Source organism: Cryptomeria japonica, chromosome 1 (genome assembly GCF_030272615.1).
Source record: "Cryptomeria japonica chromosome 1, Sugi_1.0, whole genome shotgun sequence".
In the NCBI taxonomy this organism is placed as follows: domain Eukaryota; kingdom Viridiplantae; phylum Streptophyta; class Pinopsida; order Cupressales; family Cupressaceae; genus Cryptomeria; species Cryptomeria japonica.
In genome coordinates, this window is record NC_081405.1 from 257,446,004 (window position 1) to 257,468,340 (window position 22,337).

A 22,337-nucleotide genomic window follows, 5' to 3' on the forward strand; every position below is an offset into this window, starting at 1 on the left:
TGGTAGCAGACCAGAAAAAGGAAAGAAGGTCTCTAACGACATTGTGATGACCCTAATCGGTGCAACCCATGATAGAAGATCCTTGAGAGTAAATGATGTGAAGGATATTAATGTCAAATTCATTAGCATGATACTTGGATACAAGACTACACATGCTAACAGATTAAACTCTATTTCTAGTTTATGTATCAAGAGTGCTTATGACATGGCAAACTGTAATGCAAAGATTGACATATGTGAATGGCTAAAGGATGAACTAATTGATAATCTGAAGAAAATCAAAGGAGAAAATAAAGGCACATTCAGATTTGGTAACTTACTTGTATGTCTATTGCTATACATCACCAAGGAAGTTCCCAGTATAGGTAGAAAAGAATTTGGTTTTATAATACCGATAGGAAAGCAACTTTTGGATATCTTTAACAACATGGGAGATGAAAGGGAAAAGAACATAATTGAATACTTTCAGGCATTTAAGGCTAGAATGAAGACTAGGGAAAGACTATCTCAAACCATAGTTGACAAATACCAAAAGGAGATATGCTTTGTTATAAAGAAGGATGAAATCTGGATGGAAGTAGTGGTTCCTAGAACAATTTGGGTAATTGAAATGGGTTATGAGGTAGATGAAAACATAATAGAAACATATACTAAAGCCCTCCTCAAAGCACCTAGAGAACCTGAAGAAGAAGTATTTGGAAATGTTGAAACCATTGAAAGCAAAGTAAAAACCATGAAACACAGGAAAAGAAGAGAATAAACAATCAAAAAAGTAACTAAACAGGCAAAAGAAATTAAGGAATACTTGTTGAAAAAGACTGGTATCAAGGAAAGTGACCTGGAAGGGTTACAACTGGAAGCACATCTTTCACCGGTTGGTACCTCCTCTAACAATGAAATATTGGCAGATTTTTAGAGAGTAGAAAGAAAAAGGAAACCTTCACTGGTACCCACTCCTACACCAAAGAGAACAAGAAGGAAACAACAGGTAGTACAGTCCCCAACAAAGAAAATGACACCCAGGAAGAAGAAGGAAAAACAGTTATCCCTCCCTTAGACAATCTTTTGAATGAAATAACTAAAGATGGAAACTTGTCAAATGTTAGCAAGTTGTATAGCACTTTTACAAATGAGGAAAAGGAAAGTATAGAAAATAGTGTTATTTTACACTTAGACATTTACAAGAAATTTTTTATAGAAGTTGTAGATGATTTACCAAGTGACTTGTATAGAAGACTAGATGCAAAAAGATTAGCAATTGTGGAATTGGATAAGAAGATAAAGGTAGAAAAATTACTTGCAGTTCACCCAGTGAAGTCAGCAGAAGAAATTGATGAACTGATAAGTGAGGTAAACAGGACAGTATTTTCCACTGGTCACTGGCATGTAGCTTTAATGGCTAGAAGAGTGAATGAGATCACTGAAGAGATAGCGGATGAATGGGATATCTTCTTTGTGGAGAAGGAGAAGAAAGAAAAACTTAAAAGGCCCAAAACCTTTAGAGACTATCAAAAGGATAAGGATAAGGATAAAGGTAAAGGCAAGGTAGGTGGTCCTCCGAGCATAAAAGTAATAGATAATTTGCCCCCACCTCCTTTTGATACTCCACTAGTTGAGACTGTTGATACACCACCGATAACAGATAATATTGAGAGCATGTAGACAACACATGAAGACATCAATCCTGATTCAGAAGTGTTATATACTATGAGCATTGATACACAAGAAGTAAACATTGTGGTTGATAAGGAAACTGCTGAGAAGAAAGATGTGGCAACTGAGCCACCAGCTCAGGATATTGCTGTAGAAACACATGTTGAGGATACAATTGGAAATGTTGAGATTGGGATTGAAACACACACTGAACAATCAACTGATCCCTTCGATACTAGAAAGATAGATACCACTGATGTACACACTGAAAAACCTACTGAGTTAGAGCAACCGACTACTAATAACATAGTAAAATCTGTTGAGATACCGATAGTAGACAGTTCAAAGGTACATACAGAGAAACCGGTAGATAACACTAAGACACAATCAGAGAAACCGATAGAGGTACATTCTGAGAAACATGAAGAGAAAAAGGTTGAGATAGAGACAGTGCCACCGACAACAACTGAGAAACCCAAGCCTTTGCTAGTTGAGATGCAGACTCAAACTGGCCTACCAGAGGTCAACATAAGCAAAGAGGTTACTCACACCGGTGGAATGCAGATTTTTAAAGTAGTTGGACAATCTTCTGGTTCCTCCTTAGCAGGATTTAGACTGACGAATGTATCAGAGGTATTATTGGATTCCATCAAGAAAATCACAGATTGCAATGCACTTGCATACAAGGCAATTGATGACACCATCCCTATTTTGAAATTGATTGCACCCAAGTGTAATGTGGAAAATAAAGATTCTTTGAGTCAACTAGACACATTATCTAAGTATATCACCGACAATCTTTGACAGTTGATCAGATTAATGAGGAGACTTTCAGTGAGAAAATGATTAAGGAAAAAGAAAAATTCTTTGATGAGACAATAGATAAGTGCACAGAACACATTGACACCCTCCTACTGACACTAAACAAAACATTAAAGGAATTAAAGGAGCTATACAGGGATTCATGTAAGACAAATATTTTGACAGTAGATATAGACAAGGAGATAAACATAGTACAAAAAAAAATAAATGATATAGCTGACAATCTCATTGGTTCATCAGAACCCATATCGGTAATAGAGAAGGAAATTGCAGGTTTTGAGGAAAAACTTGAAAAATTGGAAAAGAAAAAGGAAAGAATACAATACAAGGCTAAGGAACTGAAATGTAGACTTGGTCCGAAACTTGATATCCTCATCTCTTTGAGAAAAGAGATTTCAAAGGCACTTGTTCCAGGACTTAAGACACTGGAAAATAAAATGCACATACTCACTGGTACCATCCAAAGGACAGAAGCAACATTAAAAGACAATGAAAGGTTTACTAACAGCTTAAATTTTGTACTGGCAGACCTATTTCATATTGTAACCAACTGGTTACAGGGATCCAACTGAGAACTACACTCTGTTGAAATTTTTGACAACCCTTGTCATTAATATCAAAGGGGGAGTAGTGGAGATGAGAAAAATGATGACAAAAGAGATCATCTGCTCAAGGGGAGCACACAGTTTTGGCAAAAAAAAATTTGGACTTCAAATTTTGGATACATTTTGGGATTTTTCTCATGGGTGTTGCCATCAATGCCAAAGAGGGAGTTTGTTGGCAAATGCACACTCTAATGAGAAATTGAACGTGATTGAAGGTATTGTCGTTGATGGAAACATTGCAATCCTATGGCACCGGCACCGACAGACTCTACACCGGCAGATAGTTTACCAGCAGCGACAAAGATGATTACTAGCACCCCAGCTGACAAGATTTTGTTTATTGCAAAATGTATTTAATTGTAATATCTTTTTGTAAACCGACAAGGTGAATTGTAATAGGACTCATATATAAGTATGATATCTTATAGATCATTTGTGTAAGAAAGAAAAAGAAAAGGCAGATGCAAACATGCGAATAATAAGGTAGATTTTGGAGTACGGTTTATGGTTATTTTGTGAGCTTAAACCTGTACTAAGCCTGGCATAGCAGATGCTGAACCGAAGTAGTACATTATATTGGATTTGCATAATCCATTTTGTAAGTCAGTGAGACTTCCCTTTTGTAATTAAGCAGTGAGCTTTAGGCAGTTGGCCTTCCTGCATGTGTAGGCCCCTATTGTAAGTAATATTCATTTATTGGCCAGTGAGTGAATATTGTGGGTCACAAATCCCACCGAGGTTTTTCCCACACTGGGTTTCCTCGTTAAAAATATTGTGTTATGGTGTGCTTTCTATGTTGTGCTTATTGTTCTTATTTACTGCATTAATTCTGGTTTATTGGTACACTGTTCTGGAATGCAATTTACTTAATAAGTTCAAAAAATCCATTTACCAGTTAGATACTAATTCACACCCCCCTCTCAGTATCTTTAGGAATCCTAACATCCTTTTCTTATCTTCCACACTAGACCAAAGAAATATTTTCTAAATTCTTTCTAAAGCTTCAACAAATTTGACTGATATACTAAACAAACTAAGAGCATAAACATGCAAGTTCTGAAGGGTATCTTGAAGACACTGAAGCTTACTAGCCTGCGATAACATAGAGCCTTTCCAACTAGCCAATTTTTTGTTGAATTTATCAATCAAACAATTCCAGAAAGAGTTTGGAGGAACCAAACCAAGAGGGAGACCCAAATAAGTAGAGGGGAGGAGCTCAACCTTACAACCAATTATGTTTGCAATCCTCTGCTACCTCAAAAAGGGAGTGTTGATGAAGTAAATAGCAGATTTCTCCCAATTAACCTGTTGGCCAGTAGTAAGGGAATAAGATGATAGAGCACCTTTGAAGGCATAAGCTTCACTAACAGAGGAGTATCCCAACAATATAGTATCATCAACAAACTGTAGATGAGTGTAGAAGAAATTAGCAGATGAGGGTTGCAACCCTTTGATGGTCCTATTCTCTTTCAACTTTTGAATCAATCTGCTCAAACATTCCGCCAAAATAGTAAAAAGAATAGGTGAGATAGGATCTCCTTGCCTAAGACCCCTTGAAGATTTAAAAAATCTGGAAGGAGATCCATTCATAAGAATAGAAAAAATTGTTGTAGATATCAGCGCCCTAATGATTTTGATAACCTTCTCATCAAATCCAAAGGCCTCCATGATCCTAAAAAGAACCTGCCATTCAACCCTATCATAGGCTTTTGCCAAATCCAACTTTACGAGAAATCCCTCTTTGTTTGTAGCATTAAGAGAATGAATATTCTCATGCACAAGAATTATAGAATCCAAAATCTGCCTACCTGGGACAAATCCTTTTTGCTCCTCAGAGATAACAAGGGGAAGAACAACCAACAATCTAGAAGTCAAGAGTTTTGAAATTATCTTGTAAAAAGAATTACATAGACTTATTGGCCTAAACTTACCCATAGAATCAACTCTAGCCACCTTGGGAATTAGAGCAATGAAGGTAGAGTTGATTTCTTTAAGAATTCTTCTAGATCCAAAGAATTCTTTGACAACATTGGCCATATCAGCCCCAACAATGTGCCAATATTCCTTAAAGAAAAAAATAGGGAAACCGTCCGGGCCCGGTGCCTTATCCCCTTGAAAGGAGAAAGCAACACTTTTAATTTCATCAACTGAGGGGATGACAGATAATATCTTATTCTGATTATGACCAATTATCTTAGGAATGTTATCAATCAGATCTTTCTACTTTACAATGTCAATTTCCTTGCTACCTATCAGGAGGTTAGAGAAGAACCTTACAACTTCATCACCTATATCATCATCTTTGACTAGAATTTTATCATCAACAATTAATCTGGAAATTTTGTTTTTTGCTTTATGCTTCATTGATGTCATGTGAAAGAATTTAATATTTCTGTCACCAGCTTCTAACCAAATAGCCCTGGATCTCTACCTCCAGCAAATTTCTTCTCTTGAAATAGTGTTGTGTAATTTAGCTAGAACCTCATCTTCTTTAGCCTTGGGGAAATTCTTATAACCATGTTCTTGAATAGAATTTTGAATATGTTCTAATTCCTCCTTAAGCTTCCTCTTAGATTCAAAAATATCTCCAAAAACCTTTTTATTCCAAACCTTAATGTTGTCTTTGATGTTTCTTAACTTTTTAGCAACTTTGAACATGGCAATACCATCCATAGTTATATTCCACCATTTGGCAATGGAAGCTTCCAAAGAAGGGTGTGAAATTCACATTTTTTCAAACCGGAATGGAAAGCAACATTTGCCCTTAATAGAATCAACAACAAAAGAAATGGGATAATGGTCTGATCCAATTCTGTTAATAACAGACAGAGAACATCTATACTTAAGGACCCAGTCAAGAGTGATAAGGGATCTATCAAGCCTTACCTGAATAAGATCTCCTCCATCCCTTCGATTAGACCAAGTGCAGGAGGCTCCAGAAAGGTCAACATCAATGAGGGCATTGACATTGATGAAGTCCATCAGATCAGTCCTACTATCTAGTTGAGCTTGGGTTCCTCCAAATTTATCAATCTCCTGCAAAGGGGTGTTGAAATGTCCCATCAAAAGCTAACTATCATGGGAGAAAATCCATCTTTTATGCTGGATTTTGTCCCAAAACTTACTCCTGGCAACTTTAGAGTTGGGAAGATTTACCCATTAGTTGGTGGGAATTACTAGTGTCATTATTGTGATGTAGTACAAGTTAAAAGAATATCATAGTAGCTTTTTATTTTAAAATTGCATCAAATTCTTGGTGCTAATTTCAATTATTTAAAAGTTGATCTATGTTGTTTTAGTCATTTTGAGTATTGATGATATGATCTATTTGAATCAAAAATGTTTTAATATAATAGCTATTGTCCAAATCCATGCAGCTTTAAAACCTTGTTTGGAAGTAGCTTGTCCAATCTCTAATTTTGGTGAAACAAAAGCCAATATTGACTTTTTCAAGCTTCCTAAATGATATGGCATAAGTAAAAATGCTACCAAGATCATCAAGAAGTTGCAATGACCTAGATTTCATGAGCACATATATGCAAAGTAAAGTATTATGAGATGATTATTTTTATTTTAAATTATTATGATTCCCCAAATTAATCGACAATTCAAGAGACTTGATCATATTGGCTTTTTGGAAAAAAAATAGCAATTGATTAGACTTAAATCTCACAAGTAATGGGATAATAAAATGAGCTATACTAGACAATAATACTCTAGTCCAATATTAGATTCTATAGCAAATGAGAATCTAAAATAGGATCTATTATTAGTCATAGGTCATACAATATAAAATAAAAATGATAGATGATCAAAGATCAAAATGAGAAAATAAAGAGAATTTTCTTAAAAAATATAACTTTAGAGATAAAAAAATAAGATAATATTTGTAATGCTCACATTACTCTTTTTAACAAAAGAAATTTAAGAGAAGTGAGTGATGTATATGTAGAAAATATAGAGGCAAATACAACAAAGAGGAATAATAAATTCAGATATTCACAATAAGGAGGAGTTTTATCTATTTGATTGACACCTAATAATATGGTTGCACCTACAAAAATAAAAATAAACAAATGGGTATAAGAGGTGCGAGACTCAACCACCCAAAAGTGGGGAGGAGTGACAAATATAATTAATGGATTATGTCATGTGCTCTCATAATAGCTATGTCTAATTAACCTAAAAAAGATTAGTAATATGTGTAAGAATAATAAATATTTGTTAAGAAAAGGAAAATTAAAAAACATACACTAATAGGGGGAGATATAATTGCATAATTTGTATATATTTTGGACCCACGTCAACTAGGTTATCCTTTCTACATTGATTATTGTGTAAGTTGGTAAATAACCTTATTCGAGGATATCCTCATCATTACTGATCCTTAACATCTAGATCTAACTCTTTGTCTATTCATGGGTACATAGTTGGCTCATTTGAATCTTGAGCCTTTAAATTGGAATTTATTAAAGTTGATGCATTCTCCCTTCTCTTATTACATATTATGAGCCAACTAAACATAAATTTGTTTTGAATTTCACACTAGGGTGGTGTATTTAAGGATCAACTTTAATTTATTTGAATCATCTAGGAGGATCTAATAAGTACATCTAGAAATAAAATACAACAAAGCAACAAATGTTTACATCAGTTTTACATAAATATTCTAAAATCATATTGTATAGATGCATGTTATCTTCAATCATTGTTCATTATTGTTAAATTGGTCCACTTAGAGACTTGACCAACAATAAAGAGATCCTTGACTAGCAAGTTTATAATGTGTGTCTCTCAACACCATTTTTCTAGACATCAATTTAACAAATCAAAGTGAACTTTTTTTAGTCAATAGAAATCTATTCAAATATTTTTGTAGGTGAAGTTCAAATTAAGACACTAGGTTCACTTTTATAGAGGTGTGATTGACATCTACAAATATAATGATTGAATCTTTATTTACAACCATATATATATATATATATATATATATATATATATATATATATATATATATATATATATATATATATATATATATATATATATATATATATATCAATATATCAAGGTTGAGGTAGTAATTTTGTCAGTGGGGCCCACAAACACTTATAGAATAGGAAGGCTAAAGTTGGACTTTGTGAACAACAATGAAAAGGATTTTTAAAAAAAGGGCCCTGAAGAGACTCCCATATTAAAGAAATTGAGATTCCTTCAAAGCTAATATTTGAATCGAAACAACAAAATCATTAAGCATGATCAATTAACCGAGGAAAAGTTGATAAAGTGAAAGTGCTAAAGAAACATTATAATGAATTTATCCACAAAACATTATGTTAAGTCACATAGATTAAAATTTCCATAGGAAAGGGCATCTAAATCATTAGTCGGAGCACCCAATCCAACACCAAATCCTCTTTAAACAAATCCCTAATAATGATATTGATTTCGAATTTAGTTGTAGGCCTTGATTAGTAAAACCATGATAAGAGCCTCATTTTTGTTAAATTATATTTTTAGGCCTTGCTTTATGTGCATGGTGTAAATGAATAATTAACGTAATAATTGCTAAGATAAAGAGTTGGATAGTAATTATTTAAAATAAATGTATTAATATAAATATAAATATTAAATAATAAAATAATAGTATTATGGTTTTATTTAATCTTAATTTAAATATTATGGATATCATTAATTAATTTACCTTTGTATTTTAAAAAGGGCTTGTCAAAAAATTATCTGTGGATAAATCTTTACTATGATTCATTTATATGATTTTTTTTTAAGAGGGGAATCAATTGTTTACAATTATAAATATGAACTTAATTTGCATATTTAAACTTGAATTGTGAGTTTGAATATATTTATTATATTTTTAAAAAATTTATAAATAGATATTTGTTTGGGTATGTAGACCTAAAACAATAAAATAGTGGTGTTAGCAAATATCTTTGAAGAATTTTTTTGCCCGATATGATTCTTTTTTTTTTATCAAACCCATAAGATGTTGATATTATACTAATGTCACAAAATAATATTTTGATGTTCTTTGATGTGTGCTCAATATGAACTTGATTTAAGATTCTTAAAATGAATTAGAGTTAGCTCATTTTTACAACATCCAAAAAAATAATTTAAATAAATTTATACTTTAGTTAGCTCATGGCAACTAAATTTATGGATTAATATGATGCCCAAAATTATAATTTAAATTTTGAAATAAGTAGGGTCATTTGCTCTAATAATGTAGCTAGTTTAGTTTCATGGTTGTAGATCTAAATAAGGGTGATGGATGGATGAGCTAAGGATCAGGGTCAACCCCTTGGAATGATTGGAAATAGAGTCAAGTTATTTTCAAACTTCAATATAGAAATAAATAATTTTGTACATTAGTTATTGCATTAGGCACAAATGGGTCAAAGTGAGTGCAAAATGACCTGCATTTGAATTATTATGAAGAAGCATGTCAAAGTAAAATGTAAAGTCAAAATTAAATTAATTATTTATAAAATCATTTAAAGAATATGTATAATGATGACAATTCAATGTGAATCCTTGCAATGAGTGTCTTCTCTTGAAATCTACAAGAGCAAAAGAAAAAGTCTCAATGAGTATCATATGTTAAGTATTTTAAAACAAGTATCCACATAACTACTAATTATCTACAAACAAATGGGGATGAACAATAGGGTACTACTTGAAGTAGTCATAAAATCATGCCTTGATGAAGTTGGGATATGGACAAATATAAGGATTTTTGTGGGGCAACATTAATTATTATGAGCATAAAATCATTACAAATATATTTATCAAAGAGTGTCATTGATACCCTCTTCAATTGATTACATGTAAAGGGTGGAAGTAATTTGAAGGAAAATGTGAAAAGAACATAAAATGACATGAAAATATAAAGGCCAAATATATAGGAATATAAAGATATCACCATGTGACAAGTTTATAAGAATCTTTTTAGTATTAAATATTTCAAACATGAGATAGTTATCTAATAGCTTTTTATTACAATTAGAATCTTCATAAAAATATCATAGATCATTAGTAAATGTTGTCTTCAAATTATTTACGATATTCTTGCTATAATTTAGAGAAAATAGAATTTTAAAAAAATTCTAATTTGTGTAGCATACTTAAACAAAAAAATAAGATACACCTTTATAATGTCATCTTACTATGCATAATCATCAACATGTAGATTTTAATAATTATACTTCTCTACACACTCAAATCAAATATTCATACTATCTTCAATGGGTTCTAGTGCTCAAATATATTATATTATATATATATATATATATATATATATATATATATATATATATATATATATATATATATATATATATATATATATATATATATATATATATATATATATATATATATATATAACTAACAATTAAGGATGTTAAACACACATTAATTCAAAATAACACATTGTACTATTAGAGAGGTCGCCAACTAGATGCAAAATTATGGGAAGAGTGAGTATAACTCCTCATATAGTACTTCTTAGTTGTTGAAAGTATATTCACTATGTTTTTTGTCTTTGTAAGGTTATTGTATTTGTTTACAACTAGATCCCTACACATGAACAATTCCTTATAATCTATATGAATTTACAAAAACTATGATACAAAATTAAGAATTAATTACATAAGATCAAAATATTATTAATATTACCTCATCTTGAACAATGACAAAGAAATTAATAGCCAAAATTTTCTTACCAAGAATTATCTTAGAATTGCTAGTGTAGGTTTCTATTTCGTAATTTGTCATTTATTGTCCTATTCTTAGGTTTTCCCTACACTTATGATTAAACTTACTTAGGATTAATAATGTGAGTATTAGTGTGAGTGAGTACAAGGTGTCATCATCTTCCATGGGAGTCACACATGCCAATTTTAGGCTACCATGGTCGACTCTTCTCATTTTTTATATACACTAAATCCTAGCTAGTCTTGGCATTCTATTCTATTACATTATAATTGCATTATGTAGCCATTTTCTCTTGCTTTCTCCTAATGCTATTTTACTTTTGCTACATTTTCATTTCTCTCTTTAAGACTAGCTATGTGTTGTTATTTTGATCTCGTATTAAATACAGTCATAGTTTTATTTCTATTCATTTGCACTGAGTATTCTAGGTTATTTGTCCTTTCAGATTCTAACATTGTATCAAATCTATTCTAAACTAGAGAATATAAAAGTTTTGAGTGAAAATTTTAACTTGTGGGATTTTTTGTGCAATTTTTTATAAAATCTAAGTGTTTGCAAACTCTAGTAATTTTGGTGGAATTTTCAACTATTCCATAACATCCAAAAAGCTCAAGAATGTCATATTTGCCTTTTGTTTCACTAAAATCAGAGAACAAAAATTCAGAGGAAGATTGGAGGTATTTTGTTTTTTAAATTAAATTTGTGTCTTTTACAGGTCAAATTGAAAAATTATTTTTGGGTTTTGTTTCCAAGGTCGAAAAGCAATTTGGGTATTTGCTAAATTTTGTAGATAATTTGGAAATATAGAAAAAAATGTTGTCCAAAAAGAATTGCATGTCCATTTTTCAACAAGTTGAAGGTTGATTTTACTTTTTTTTTTTTCATCTTCTCCTTATTGGAAAGAAAAAATATTTTGGGGTCTTGTTCATAGCATCAAAATATTTCAATTTTTTTGGTTATTTTTTTAATACATTGAGTAGATATTTTATAATCAAATCAGAAGTAAAATATTTTTTGTGAGAAAAACATTCTTATGGGACAAATTCAATTTTTCTAAAATTCATATCTTTTGGCTTGAGTATCGTATTTTAACAAACAAGATATCATTGGAAAGATAACAATGAACACTTTCCATCCATAAAGTGTAAAAGGGGGTGTCTCTTAATGTCTTTTGTAATTAATTATTAACTAAGATAAAGTTCCATTAATTGGAGTGGTTGTATTGTTGAACATACAACATGAATGAGAGGGGGAGGTTAATTAGTCCAAAACTTCAAAATTGAATAAAAATAATCATAAACTTACTTAAAAATAACACAACAATCATCAACACATGGATACCAAATTTTTACGTATGGTTTCCTGCCAAAGCGCTCACTACTTTGAACTTGCACACTAAGGCACACAAAATTAGGAAAGATAAAAAATTAGGACTTGCCCAGTTGAAGATCACTTCTTTAGGGCAAGATACAAACTCTTGTTGAAGGACTCACTATCAATTAACAATGAAGGAAATAGCTAAATTGAAATGAGAAGGATTCTCCTGAACATGAAATTGTCCTTGAACAACTAGATCAAGTGACCAACATCATGAGAAACATCTCTAACAACCCCTACTATCAACAAACTGTCTTCCTGAATATATCACCTTCAATTCTTTTCTCAAACTGACATGCACACATTCACAATCTCATATTTGCTTGCATTTCATTCACATAAACTTCACATACAATTCACTTTTTTACACACTTAACTCATCCATTTGCACTCCTTAAATATGACATATAACATTGAAAACCTAATTGAGGGTTGACCATTTGAAATAGAATAATCAATATTATACAAAATAAGCTACCTAGACCAATACAACTAAAAATGGTCCACTCAAAGAGAAAGGGGGAACCAATGTACATTATAAGATATATTTCCAAGATTAATTCAACAAACCACACATGCTAATACATTCTCAAAAGTCATTACCAAAAAAAAAGTGTAGATATAACAATTAGTCGACCATATAACATCTTCTGATGCAAAATACTCCATCTAAATCTCCACACACCAAGGTGAGACCCATAACTACATCCTAATACAACTTTCAACTCATATCCAAACCAAAAGGATATGATCCAACTAAGATAACTTAGACATAACGAGTCATATCATAATTGAATATCCTAAACTTAGAGCAAAAAATCCCTCATGTGGAACAACGAAATTGTCTAAGAAACATACTAAGAATACTATGTATGCCATGGAACAACATCCACTAAACCATAACACACTCTGGAACATATTTGGAGAACACCAAAATCTTTCTAGACCACTTTGATAGACACATTCCCTGCTAGAGAATAAAGATAACTATCCAAAAATAAAATGTCACAACCAACACTAAAAATACTCAACTAAACCTACAACTGAAAGAACAACTACAACAACCAAGAGCATGTCCAGATCAACATCCATCTAGATAACCAAGTTTGGCATCAATGACAACCATACAAACTCATGCTTCTAACATTTGTCATGTCTCTTGATACTTATTTTCATCCTTATTTTCAAGATAACTTTAGAGAATTATATCTCTTAGAAGCAAGCCATAAAGAATCATTGCCTTGAGCATTATCTACTACCCTATCTCCTAGGATTTTCTCCTAATCACAGTGACTATGAACATAAAAATGAGGGATTAAACAATAATGTTATGGCCTATTGACTAATATGTTTTACTATTTCTGAGGATACACTACATCACATAGACCACAGTAAGGAAACCTTTCTTTGCTTGAACAATCATCTAAGTAGCTATATAGGCATTGAATCTTCATCTAAAGTGATGTTTCCTTAGATGACCAAGCTCTTATGGATGATATTGATATTTCTATTGCCCCATATTATATGGACACATCCATTCAGGATGATAAATTTATTGATATCCCATCTACAATACCTATTGTTTCTTTAGAGTTATCAGTTGCTTCATCAAAAGCTTCCAATGATTGTTTTGCAATATTTTAGATATAGCTTTGTGGGAAAAATTATTAATAGGTGTTGGATACTTATTTTTACAATCTTCAATTGTAGATTTGGGAGACACTATTGCTTGAATACTTCTTCTCTTTGATGAGGATGATTCTTCTACAATTTTTGTAAGGGAACACTCTTACCCTCTTCATCATTCTCTACATGATCATTCATTCAAATTCGACATGAGTGTAGATACTTTGGAACAACATTTGTATGATCTATCTTCTTCTCTTATAGGAGATAATTGATTCTTTGAATTGTGTTTCGCATCAGTTTCTAAGATATTCCCAATTGTCATCTTCAACAGTGTATCCTAGAACACCTAATTTGATCATGACATCTTTCAACATTAACATGAAGACCATTGAGTAGACTTCATAGATATCATTCATTTTGACATTTCTTCCTACATGTTCCTTTTATGAATGGGAAGATATATTTCATTCAATTTTGGTATTTCTTGGGATTAATTTTGTTCAATGATTGTGGGCCATCCTCTAAATCGAGTTTCAAGCATCCGCCATTGGCTAGACATTCTGTAGGGAATACATGGTCCTTCCACTTCATTTATCTCTCTACTTTGGGGAGGTATTATTTTTGTCTCTAATTAGGGTGGTTATTTTTCTTATAAGGGGTTTCTTTTGGGATGGATCTCTAGATGTACATGGGTAGCTAACATGACCTTATTTTTTTGCACCCGCCATCTTTTCGCCCACCTAAGCTATGCTTAAGGGGGGTGTTAGTGTAGGTTTCTATTTCCTAGTTGGTTATTGATTTTTTGATTCCTACATTTTCCCTACACTTATAATTAATCTTACTTAGGAATAATAATGTAAGTATTAGTGTGAGTGGATGCAAGGTGTTGGTATCTTCCATGGGAGTTATACTTTCTTATTGTAGGCTATCATGGACAATTCTTCCCATTAGTGATATCTACCACCTCTCCTCTCTTTGTTTTTATATATGTACTCACTCCCCTCTCTTTCCATTCTATAGATATTTTATCTTTCTTTCTCCCAATGGTATTTTATCTTTGTAGCATTTGCATTTCTCTCTTAAAGACTATGTGTTGTTATTTTGATATTCTATCATAGATATTCACAATTTTATTTCTAATAATAATAATAATAATAATAATAATAATAATAATAATAATGATAATAATAATAATAATAATAATAATAATAATAATAATAATAATAATAATAATAATAATAAGATTTCACCAATGTTGAATGTTTTATTATTTACTAGAGATAACAGTATATATAAAAACATAACATTATAATATTGTATCCATTATTCAAATATAAGCTAAATGAAGATTTATTTTCTAGAGTAGGAAAACAATCACATCATAATGAACATAATCCCCAAGGTATAAATACCTTGAAATAACCTATAACCCCATTCAAATGAGATATTATGGCTTCACTATGCTCCACTATTCTCACCTATAGATTATTTTTATTATTTTATAGATCATAAATCTCTAATGGGAAATGCATATTCATGAGAAAATGTCTCTACCATAGTGAAATAGGTAATGTATCAATGATGAGTGATAATACAACAAGGGTAGTAAAATCTCCTGCTATGAAAGCATGAACACATTTTTTTTCACATTGCCACTTTTTGGACCCCTTTGATCTTGCACATACCCCACTTTTATACTATTCACAACTAAGGCAACAATCAATTAGATCAGCCTACTTAGATGTAACGTGTAAAATCATAATAGTCAACTCAAAATAATTCTTCAAGGCAGTGTAAAAGGAAAAGTGTGTTTTGTGAAGCATAACACCATGTCAGCACACCTTTTTGTCCATCCCAAATCAATGCTTATAGATTTGCATGCTACCATACTAACAAAAACATTATAGGTCAGCTCCAAATGATAAAACAATTAAGGCACACCAACACAAATTACTCAAATAATAATGGAGATTGTAAAAAACACTTGCATATGCTCAACATACCATCACTTGATATCAACAAATCCAAATCATTGACCTGGATCACCAAAATACTTGAAGGCAGAGGAATGCAACACATTCCTATAGACTATCAGCTCGTCACTCTACAGACCTGAACTCTAATCGACATAACTCCAAATACAAACCAAATGAGAATCTCAAAACTTAAGTATATCATGCATTTGCAACCACCAACATCATACTCCAAATGTAAGAAGTAATGAAACATATGCATCATAATGTAGACCAAAATCTGAATGAACTTTGACAAATTGTTCATGAGAATAGTCACATTTAACCAACACTAATTGTGAGCCATTTAGATCATCTCCAAAGATCTGAAAAAGATATATTAAAACTTGCTATACTATCTAAAATGACTATAATCAATCTTCGACCATCCGCATAACCACCAATATAATACAATATTACTACACTACTTTAGATCACATTTGGACCAAAGATAACAACAAAATACATATGCAAATCAACAAGTTTGACACCAATGAAAATAAAAACTCATGTTTGCAACAAAGTGACATTGTTGATGGGAATTGAGGTTGCATAAATGTAAGAGACTATGTATGTATTTGAGGTTGCACTCAATGAATTTGTAAGGAACTCTAAGGTGTGGCCACTAGAAGAATGAAATAATGAAGCATAGATGCTAGGTCATACAAATATATACACTCATAAAAGTACATCCATGTATGAAAATTATAATGCATATGTTAATTAGTGTTAGAAAATATAAATACATCATGAAAATCATATACCTAATAAGGAACCCTAGGCAAAATATTACATCATGATACAGCTTGCAAATATAATCATATTGTATAGCATCATCATGAGAGAAAAATGAATAATAATCATTTGAATCACAATATTAGATGATAGATCTAATATGGAATTAAAAATATAAAAATAATTAGATCTAAAATCCTAATGTAGCATGATCAAACCCTAGAATAAAACCCTAGGGGGTGCAAGAAAGCCGGGTTCACCAAACATGTAAGGAATTTTTTTTACCTACTTAAAAAAGTATTAGAGTACATGAAGACTCAATGTAATAATAAATGAATACAATAAGATAAAAGAGATATAAATTTAACTATTTGGAATAATTGCACTAACAATAAAAATGAAAATGGATTTATAAAATAATGACACTAAGCTCTTTCTTTGATGCTAACTTTTCTATGACATATGTTTCCAACCAGTTTACCTTGCACAAAAAAACAAGACTTATTATAAAAATGCCCTTTATTGTTGCCACAATTCACTTTCATAACTCAAGATATAAATGTTGGGAGAATAACTTCAACCTCCACAACCAAGAATATGAACATGATGCATCAATTGAAATGTGATTTTTGATCCAAACCTATTTTATATTTTTGAATTCTAATTCTTAATTATTTGAAATGTTTATCTACCTTGATTTAGTGAAAATGACAACACTGATAGAGATCTATGAGGATTTTTTCAATATATGATAATTCTGTATAAATTTAAGGACTCTATATAATGATAAAAGATATTAAGAATTCATTTAATATGTAAGGATTTTGATATAATGTTGATATAACAAAATAATACTTTGATATTCCTTGATTTGTACTAAATATGCACTACATTTTTCCTTGTTTACAAAATCATAACATATGTAATTCAAATATTTTCTCCTAGACTAAGTCATAATGACTAGCTAGAAGGCATGATCTACAAACTAAATTTTCTTATTTTTTTTAATAGTTAGGGTCACTTTTACAAATTAGAAAATTTAACTACTTTAATTTCATAATTGATATTTGAGAAAAGGAAATAGATGGATGTATTGAGGGTTAGGGTTAGCTCTTAGGATGTGTGCAAATGAAATCAAGATTACAAGTTCCACATAGAAATGCATCATTTTGCATATTGGTCATTATATTAAAGATAAGGATATCAAATTGAATCTAAAATAAAAGAGGAAAGGTGCAAGGTATGTAATTTCCAACATTACACATAAAGTTAGAATTTTGCTTGAAGACATTCTCTCTTTTTATTAGTGATTGTTATAGGCACGTAACTTAGGGGCACACCATCTTGTTTTTAAGCCTTTGATAAAAAAAATTGAGCCTTAAAAAATAAATAATCCTAGCCTCATTAATTTTACAAAGTTTGGAAAGGATGGTGTTAGTTATAATAAAATTTCATGGGATCGAATTACTCGTTTGAAAGAGAATATGCAACATATCATCAATATAAGAATGTCATTCATGACTCCATTATTATTCAATATAACATGTTAAGCATTTTTGTCCACCTAAGACCTTCAAAATGAATTATTTAATGGGCCAATTCTGTAATAAAGTCATTTAGATTCAGAATCAAATAGAAAATATTTTAGATAAGTGTCCTATCTTAACTAATATATAGATTTTGTCAAAGCCAAATTGAGGAATTGTGTTAATAAATCTATCATATTCAAGATACCTTTACTAATTTTTAAGTTGAACAGCTTGTGGTGCCAAATTTGGTAAACGAAAAATGAGTTGAAGCAAACTTTGATTGTTGAAATTAAGGAGGTTACATCCAACTTAGTAAGGTCCCTTATCACCATATAGTAGATGTGTAAAATGTAAAAATTGTCATTATTGTTGAGCCTAGTGTTAGGATTCAACAACTTCTTTTTCCTCTTGAAATCCTCATTTAATCAATAATAATGGTGGCAAAAGAATGAGAATGCAATCTTTCTCTCTTAGATTGAAAGTTATAGTTTACATTTTTTCTAAATTTCCTTTCTTCTATAATTTGTTTAACGTTCTTAAATAGTTTTCTTTTAGTTTCAATACATATCTTATGTAGTGTACAATATTGTTTTTCCAATTCTTTTATTGATACATCATTGGTGTAACATTTTTTTATAAATATATATTTTTTTATTAAAATGCCAAGAAAATTTCTAATATTTAAATGTTTTAAATATCTAAAATTAATTAAGAAAAATTGTAATATTTCTAATTCAAACAAATACCCATTAAATCCTTCTTTAAAATTATGAAATAACATTTTTAAATATTAAATATTATTTAGCCAATAAGCTTCGTAAGTGGACTTGAACTCTACAAATGACTAGTAAACGTGTCTCACATCATCAAATAGATTATTGATCACCTAAAAATAATTAAAAAGCATTGTAAAACCTTTGAAAAAATAATTGCTGAAAACTTTTGACCCAAAGTAGTTCCTAAGAGCCTTCACCTAGGAAAATGTCTCACACTAGAAAAATAACTTTTTCAAAATTAAAATTTCCTCACATAATTCCCCAAAACAAATTTTAACTTGCAACATCAATATTTAGTTAAAGACTACAAAAATCTTGTCTTGAGTTGAAGAATCTAGTAGTGCTAAAAAGTTGATAATTTTAGAGCTATTTTTTATTTATTGTGAAAACATTGAGGGAGAAGTTGTATGGAGATTGAATTTGATTGTTTCAATTTTAAAAAAATTGTGCTTGGCAGGGTTTCACAATATTTTTCCTACAACTCTACCTACTTTAGTTATTGGTATCATTGAGAGCATGACACCATTTGTGCATGATTGTGAGGTAAATCACTTGCCATAGTTTTGGTGAGACATTTTAAAGGAATTTGTATGTGACATGATTTTTTTGTGCATGTTCTATTTCATTATAAAACAATTATGTTGTTACTGTTAAATAGAGACATTGGTTCTATGTTTTTATCTATATTTATTTTCACATATGATATTATTATAATATCTAGTATTGGATACCTTGTTTCGATATTTTTATGGAGTGATTGTTAGAGTGAGCTTTGATTTTACGAAAGTGATAGGTGGGACTTTTTTAAACATCTTTTATCCATTTTAAAAGAATTAAGGATAAGGAAAATAATGATCATATGTAGGGAGAAGATGATGATGACATTCACTTGAATTTCCTATTGACACATCCTTTACACCTAAAATTAGAATTATTTATTAGTATTATCCCCAATAAATTACAAACCATAAAATTAGTATTATTAATAAATAAGTAGTCTCATTAGTACAATATATGACCATCTTTGTCGATAACTATAAGCAATGTTAATCACAAACTTCAATTAATATAAGGGCTATAGAGCAGTATAGTTCCTACCAAATGCTGGAAGAGTAGTGTTGGTGTTGTATGATTTGTTTATGTATAATGTTAAACATAAATGGTTTTCTTCTAAACATGTTATTGTTTTCCAATGCAATGTCAATTGTTTGATCTATGTCTCTATTAACTAGTTCACAATTGTCTACATCTATGATATTCTCTAATGATTTTATTTAACTATATCTTGCGAATGTATCAAAAATAAAAATTATAGAAATTTGTGATCTTTATGTTTTTGTCTATACTTCACCAACATATATTATTCTTCATTTTTGAGTTGGGATGTTTGCCATGAAGTTCAACTCGTTTGACTTTATCAAATTTTATTTTGATCTAATTACATTTTCATTTTTTCTAAGATTTTTTGAGCATGCAAAGTAGTAGTGGGAATCATTGTTTTAAATGGTGTGGGCACCTATATTGTGCTAGGATTTTTTAAATCCCAAGTTTTATAATTGTGAATATGTTTTATTAACTTTACCATTTTTTGTAATCTATAATCAAAAAATTTGTATTTAATCATGTAAGAACATGGGAGAATATTTTATTTTGAGACACAGAATGTTAATGGAGAAAGAGTTGAAGAAAATCAAAAGGGAAGAAGATAGAATTGGAGGAATAGGAATTTAGAGTGGAGTAGATTTAATAATAGGATTTTAAGAAGAGTTAAAACTTGAATAAAAATTAAATTATATATATTTAGGAATTCTATATATTTATCATAGAATATTTTTTAATTGAATGAAATTTATCTTATATTTGAAAAATAATTTAGATGTTCTCTAATGTATTAACAGTAACAATAGAAAATAGCATAAACTTATTATTTGAAAAAAGATTGTGATATTGACCAATGTATTGACACAAATAATACAAAACAACTTGCATTACATCCAAGTCTCATATTGCAACATAATAAAATGTGAAGCTTATTTTTCCATTGACAAGATAAACTATCCTTCAAAAAATCCAAACTAACGTTTTATTATCAATTTGATATAATAATATTTCGATGGCAATTTACCATAAATAAATCTAAAAAAAATAATGAGTTATCATGTTTTTCTTTGTTACTAATTTATCATTAATGATAGATTTCTACTTTTTTGTGATCCCTATACAAGATATTCACATTTGTAAGATGGTTTTCTTAAGATTCAAAAAACCAAAGCACAATATTAAATTTTAGCTCATATAGAATAGATAAACAATTGCATAACAAGCTATAAACATGATACTGTTGAAAAAATCATTGTCACCTGGATAAAAAGGTTGGAGAACAAGAGGGAAGCGCGTAAAACGAATTCGTCGCCTGAGAGATTCGAACTCTCGCGGGGAAACCCCATGTACTTAGCAGGCACACGCCTTAACCACTCGGCCAAAGCGACAGACGTTGTTATTTATAATATTTAAGTAAATTGATATTGTGTAGTACTTTAATTTTATCCCGCCAGCGTTCCCCGAATCTCAAACTTTGTGTTTTCTCATATGTTATGAATCTACTACAACATTATACATTTGATTTTTAATGCTCCTTTTATTTTTAATATTCGTGTTTTCTTTTAAAGTAAACTACTACTTCCATATGTACCGAGGGCCAAATGTTTTTAGTTTTCAAGAGGCGTTGGAAAATGTAAAAAATACACCCATTAAAAGTATATGAACTTTAAATTGTTAGAAAAGAGTTTAAGTTAATTAAATTTGTTTAAAAATATTATGTTTAATAAAGAATTAAGTATATGAGATTTTTAAAAAAAAAATTTCAGTAATAAAGTTTTGTTATTAGATTCATCTTAATTATTCATATCATATTATATTATATCAAACATATTTTAAACAATATAATTCATTATATAGTGTCTAACATATATTTGTACGTTCTTTTGATAAATTGAGAGATTTATTAAGATCTTTGTTTTGAAATAGAAAATGGACACTATTACATATCAAAAATAAAAATATATTATTAGTGACGATTTAAATAATTTAGGCACTCAAATAAACCAATCAATAAAACTAACACAACTTCCTTAATGAATAAAGAATTGAAAACTATAAGAATCCAATAATGGAGGCATTACACTATATTATAATTGAATACCTTAAATACATAAAATAACTCATAAAAAAATGCCAAACAATATATCACTCTTGTATAACTAACTGGAAATATAAAAAGAGGATAAGGAAGAAGGTAAGTTGAAGCAATAAGTAAACTGCTATATTACCATGTGTAATACAAATGTAAGCACCTTGCATAAATGCTAGCTAAAATCCACGCCTCTATGATTGACCTAATAGATAGCATATGAAACATTTGTGCAATGGTATATGAGTTAATATAATTGCTTAGTTGAGGCA

At 30.3% G+C, this 22,337-nt stretch overlaps 1 non-coding gene across 1 annotated transcript; it reads right to left on the reverse strand.

Annotated features, from left to right (window-relative positions):
* Window positions 1-21,282: 21,282 nt before the first annotated feature.
* On the reverse strand, window positions 21,283-21,364 carry TRNAS-GCU (transfer RNA serine (anticodon GCU)). The gene has a single exon. It is a non-coding gene; the product is annotated as a tRNA-Ser (tRNA).
* Window positions 21,365-22,337: the final 973 nt, after the last annotated feature.